This window comes from Eriocheir sinensis, unplaced genomic scaffold (assembly GCF_024679095.1).
Source record: "Eriocheir sinensis breed Jianghai 21 unplaced genomic scaffold, ASM2467909v1 Scaffold874, whole genome shotgun sequence".
NCBI classification, from domain to species: domain Eukaryota; kingdom Metazoa; phylum Arthropoda; class Malacostraca; order Decapoda; family Varunidae; genus Eriocheir; species Eriocheir sinensis.
The window spans coordinates 4,016-10,186 of NW_026112246.1; the positions used below are offsets into that span (position 1 = coordinate 4,016).

The following is a 6,171-nucleotide window of genomic DNA, read 5'->3' on the forward strand; positions in this document are numbered from 1 at the left end:
GACTATGACCTGACCCTCACATCAACTACTTCCAAAGGCCAAAAAGGAGAATAATTAGGTTCTATTGAGTGTTTCTTTTAGGTTCATGGTACATAGGAAGGGTTATTAAACCACCACCTGGGTCATGAAGCTAGTACCCCTGGAACGACCTCAAACTCCAACGAACGTCTTGTTAAATGTGTGTTCCAGGAGGGCAATTAATATGACCTGACCCTCACATCAACTATTACTCCTTGACGATTTAGACTCTTTCAAAGTATATTGGATGACAGATAGATAGATAGATAATAGATAAGATACATATACAAAAATAAACACATAGATTTACACATAGTTGAAATATACATACATATTAAAAAGCAGTGTACAATTTTACCAAATATAGATTATATAGTAATTAGGAGACACTGTATCTGTTACCTATATTTATCTATTGTACCATTATCTAGCACCTTTTATGACACCATGATAACACTCCTCCTGGGAACAGCGAGTGGAGGAAAGATTGGAGGGAAGGAAGAAAGATTGGAGGGAGTTAGGAAGGAGAGATTGGAGGAAAGGAGAAAAGATTGGAGGGAAGGAAAGATTGGAGGGGTGGAGGGAGTTAGGAAGGAGAGATTGGAGTAAAGGAGAAAAGATTGGAGGGAAGAAGGAAAGATTGGAGGGAAGGAGGAAAGATTGGAGGGGTGGAGGAAAGATTGGAGGGGTGGAGGAAAGATTGGAGGGGTGGAGGGAGTTAGGAAGGAAAGATTGGAGGAAAGGAGAAAAGATTGGAGGGAAGAAGGAAAGATTGGAGGGAAGGAGGAAAGATTGGAGGGAAGGAGGAAAGATTGGAGGGAGTTAGGAAGGAGTGGTTAGGTGGTGCTACTTTGGCTCGTTATCTACAAGAACAAAAATATCTACACCATACTTTGGCTTGTTATCTACAAGGAAAAGTATCTACACTGTAGAAATTTTATTTTGTAATGATATCTACATGGTAAAACATAATTAAAACACTTTTGGTTTTGGTTTGGTTATGTTACGTCTGCTTAGGTTAGTTACTTATAATGTACACCTTCATATTATGGTTCAAGTGCATTTATTTTTGCCCTTTGCCCACAGTTTGGAAGAGTACATGATATTTTGAAGTGGCAGAGCTAAAATATTTACCAAAGACTGTAAATATTCGACCTTGGGGTGTTTTATCCTCTACTCCCCCTTTTTTTATCACACTGAAAAGGAGAATGATCAGCTGGGACGGCCGCACGTCAAAAATGCCCAGGAGAAGATTAAAGAAACACTGGTGCATTGGTTAGCAGGTTCAGCAGCAAATCCGTGTGTCCGTGTATGAATCTCAGCTTGATTAGTCGACACGCAGCTCACCCAGCTGTTCATGGACCCTTTTGGGCTGACCAACTAATGGGTATCTAGGAAAACTTTGGGAAGATAAACTGTGGGTAGCAGGAATATCACACTGGCCCTGTCATTATTATTATTACCCACCACAGACTCAAGGACAAGTAAGGCGGACAAACACAGAGGCCGCACGCAGCTTTGAGGTATGCCCACAACTTTACCTGGAGACGAGGTAATCCTGAAAACATGATTTATCTCGAGAAAAACGACTTTGGTCGCCGTACAGTTCATGGTACGCGCCGAGAAATCACGTGACTTTGTTTACGTTTTCATGCTCACGCTCGCCAACCTCACCCGACCAGTTATACCAACACTGCCGACGATTTAGGTTCGGTGCGGGTCTCGTTGGGGAGCGTAAATCTTTGAGTGTAAGACGGGCGCCTGGCTCTCGTACGCCAGACAACAAACCTGGTGCGCGTTTTCGTTTTGCCGCTCCCGAAAGGACTGTAAGACCGGCCCTAGGAGTCTGACATTTCCAGGAGTATAGTTTTATGACCAGGTGGTAGTTTGACCCTTCCTCTGTACCCTGAACCTAAAGAAACACATATTTGGCAAGGCTTTCCTAGGAGTCTTTGACATTTCCAGGAGTATAGTTTTATGACCAGGTGGTAGTTTGACCCTTCCTCTGTACCCTGAACCTAAAGAAACACATATTTGGCAAGGCTTTCCTAGGAGTCTTTGACATTTCCAGGAGTATAGTTTTATGACCAGGTGGTAGTTTGACCCTTCCTCTGTATTCTGAACCTAAAGAAACACATATTTGGCAAGGCTTTCCTAGGAGTCTTTGACATTTCCAGGAGTATAGTTTTATGACCAGGTGGTAGTTTGACCCTTCCTCTGTACCCTGAACCTAAAGAAACACATATTTGGCAAGGCTTTCCTAGGAGTCTTTGACATTTCCAGGAGTATAGTTTTATGACCAGGTGGTAGTTTGACCCTTCCTCTGTACCCTGAACATGAAGAAACACATATTTGGCAAGGCTTTCCTAGGAGTCTTTGACATTTCCAGGAGTATAGTTTTATGACCAGGTGGTAGTTTGACCCTTCCTCTGTACCCTGAACCTAAAGAAACACATATTTGGCAAGGCTTTCCTGGGAGTCTTTGACATTTCCAGGAGTATAGTTTTATGACCAGGTGGTAGTTTGACCCTTCCTCTGTACCCTGAACATGAAGAAACACATATTTGGCAAGGCTTTCCTAGGAGTCTTTGACATTTCCAGGAGTATAGTTTTATGACCAGGTGGTAGTTTGACCCTTCCTCTGTACCATGAACATGAAGAAACACATATTTGGCAAGGCTTTCCTAGGAGTCTTTGACATTTCCAGAAGTATAGTTTTATGACCAGGTGGTAGTGTGACCCTTCCTCTGTACCATGAACATGAAGAAACACTCATTAGAACCCGATTGCCCCCCTCTTTGACCTACAGAAATACAGAACATAGTTGACATGAGAAGCAAAAGTGTCTTATAATACCAATCCCAGGATATAGTTAATATTGTGTCATCAAAACCCAGATTGAATTCAAACCTCTCCTGCGTCCATCCCACTCTGATTGGGCTCATGTTAACGCCTCCCTGCACTGTGACGCCTTGTTTAAGAGGCCCCCGAGCCAAGAAGGACGGAACAGAGAGGGAGAAAGCTGTTGCTGAGAGGGAGAAAATATAAGAAAGATTTTAATGGAAGCGACCAAGATAGATAATGGAGAGAGAGAGAGAGAGAGAGAGAGAGAGAGAGAGAGAGAGAGAGAGAGAGAGAGAGAGAGAGAGAGAGAGAGAGAGAGAGAGAGAGAGAATTACCTCCACTAAAGATGATCCACAAAGTCTAAATGGATGTATATAATGCATGGCATGGAGGTTATGTTTTGTCTGCTTGTATTGAAGGGGTTAACGCCTCCCTGCACCGTGACGCCTTGTTTAAGAGGCCCCCGAGCCAAGAAGGACGGAACAGAGAGGGAGAAAGCTGTTGCTGAGAGGGAGAAAATATAAGAAAGATTTTAATGGAAGCGACCAAGATAGATAATGGAGAGAGAGAGAGAGAGAGAGAGAGAGAGAGAGAGAGAGAGAGAGAGAGAGAGAGAGAGAGAGAGAGAGAGAGAGAGAGAGAGAGAGAGAGAGAGAATTACCTCCACTAAAGATGATCCACAAAGTCTAAATGGATGTATATAATGCATGGCATGGAGGTTGTATTGAAGGTAACGCCTCCCTGCACCGTGACGCCTTGTTTAAGGCCCCCTAGCCAAGAAGGACGGAACAGAGAGGGAGAAAGCTGTTGCTGAGAGGAGAAAATATAAGAAAGATTTTAATGGAAGCGACCAAGATAGATAATAGAGAGAGAGAGAGAGAGAGAGAGAGAGAGAGAGAGAGAGAGAGGAGAGAGAGAGAAGATGATCCACAAAGTCTAAATGGATGTATATAATGCATGGCATGGATCTGCTTGTATTGAAGGGGTTAACGCCTCCCCTGTGACAACTTGTTTAAGAGGCCCCAAAAGGACAACAGAGAGGAGAAAGCTTTTCCTAATATAAGAAAGATTTTGATTGCTCGTTAACCATTTTAGAAAAAAATAAATTAACACTCACCAATGGGTTCCTCCTGTGTTCCTCGTCTTCTTCCTCCTCCTCCTCCTCCTCTTCTTCGTTTGGTAGTGTCTGCAAATCAAGTTCGGTGTCAATTAACTGTGTAAACATTAACATACTTTTTTTTTACAGTAAACAGTTCAAGAAAAAAAAGAACCAATAATGAAAAAAAGCCCGTCTCTCCTAAAAAATATCATTATAAATTGTGCGCAACAACTTCAGCGTGCGATGGTGTACCCAGTGCAGTCCAGCCCAGTATCACAAGTCTACAACAAAATGACCTGACCTGTCTCCCAAAACCTAGTCCTGATTTGAGTATGTAATGACCTAGCCACCATAGTAACCTGTCCCAAACATTCATAACAGCTTTTCAAACGAGCAGAGTGCATCGTCATTACGTTCAAGGCTTTATTCAGAAGGTAATTCCTGGTACAGTGAGCAGTATAATCTGACTTACAGTGGACTACTCTGAGGATAGAAAGCAAAGATTCGCACTCGTGGCTTACCCGAACAGGTCCCAACGTTACGTACCACATACCCGTAACCCAGGGGCGGATATGGGGTGACCTCATTCCTCACATGCAAGCAGAAAGTGAATTTTAGTGCAGGCCACTATCATCAGGAAATAAGGGAAGACTTCCTTGCCTTTGTGCACGCCAGGCCTCACCGGTAAAGGTTTAGCCTGGCTCCTTTTGCGCACCGTTGAAGACCTCGGATTGGACATGGCCAAGTGCAGGGGACTTGGTTTCGATGGAGCAAGTGCCATGATGAGAAAATTCAAAGGGTGTGCCGCAGTACTCATGAAGAAGTACACCCTGGCCAAGCCAATCCACTGCTTTGACCACCGGCAGAATCTAGTACTGACGAAGCCGTGTGACGTCAAGGAAGTGAAGATCGCTCTTCAAACACTGACCGAGGTGTGCAACTTCATTCATTCTTCAAATATGCACTGTCTCCGCTTCACAGAGGTTGTCAAGCTTACCTCGGCCAAGCGCGAAGAGCTTGTTCCCCTGTGCCCCACCAGGTGGATTGAGAGGCATGACGCAGTGCTGGTTTTTGTTGAATTTCTGCCTGTCATTGATGTTTTCTCGAGGAAGAACTTGACGCCACCGCTGGGCTCCTTCTCATCGCCATACATGTTCCCGCTTTCTCGTTGGACTGGTTGTAGTGGAGTGTACATTGGCGCATACTCTCAAGCCAAGCCGAACTCTTCAGAGAAAAGATGGCGACCTGGTGTCAGCCTATGCCCGATTCGTGGCATCGAGACCATTTTTGGCAAGTTCAGAGCAGATGTGGAGAATCATTTCCACGATGTGTTCATGAAAGCGGAAGAGCTTTTGGTTGAGGTGGGGTCATCGCATGACACCATCCCTGTGCCACGACTCTGTGGACGACAGACCCAGCGATCAAATGTTCCGTGCGAGAATGCTGAGGAGTGCTACCGCCGGGCGGTGTACATTCCATTCGTGGACCACGTCTTGGCTGAGTTGAAGAGTCGGTTCGGCGACTACACAGTGCCCGTCGCACTTCGATCAGCTCAAGCAACTCCTCAATGGCCTCGAAACGGATGTTGCAGCTGTGCTTCAAGCGGAGAAGCTCTACGAGCTCGACATGGAATCCCTGACACTCGTGAAGGCACTGGGCATTATCTGTTTTGGTCTTCCAAACTATCAAAGAAGCCCAGGCACACGCCAGCACCAGCCAGGCCCGGATTTAGGGGGGGGCACAAGGGGCCAGTGCCCAGGGCCCCGCGCTTTTAGGGGCCCCGCGCTGAAGCGGTTTTTATTTTTTTATTTTTTTATTTTTTTTAAGGTTCTATACCGAGGAGGGGCGCAATCGATGGGGTTGTTACCACAACATGATATCCCCCCAATATTTCTGTACTTTAAGTACCCCTTTCTAATTTTCTATTGATTTAATCTATATGTGGTTTCGCCGTCCGTCATGGACGAGGTAGTTTGCTCGCTAACTATTCTCCTTGGAGCAGGCAACATTTCCACGCCAAACATACGTAGTGGTGCTGCTACTTCGCAGCAAATTAATATACCTGTGTTACGTGTATCTCGTTGTATAGGGTTTTTATTCTTAAGGAATCTAATTAAGTGCCGTCAAACCCGTCATTCGTAACTGTGAAGTTAATCAAGTAAAATAAGCATCTGTATTAGTATTAGCGAAGCGTGGATACATGAGAGTCT

At 44.7% G+C, this 6,171-nt stretch overlaps 1 long non-coding RNA gene across 1 annotated transcript; it reads left to right on the plus strand.

The window, feature by feature from the left end:
- Positions 1–1,985: 1,985 nt before the first annotated feature.
- LOC126994779 (uncharacterized) lies at positions 1,986–3,496 on the plus strand. The gene is made up of 2 exons (XR_007749589.1): positions 1,986–2,109; positions 2,534–3,496. It is a non-coding gene; the product is annotated as an uncharacterized LOC126994779 (long non-coding RNA).
- The last annotated feature ends 2,675 nt before the right edge of the window (positions 3,497–6,171 follow it).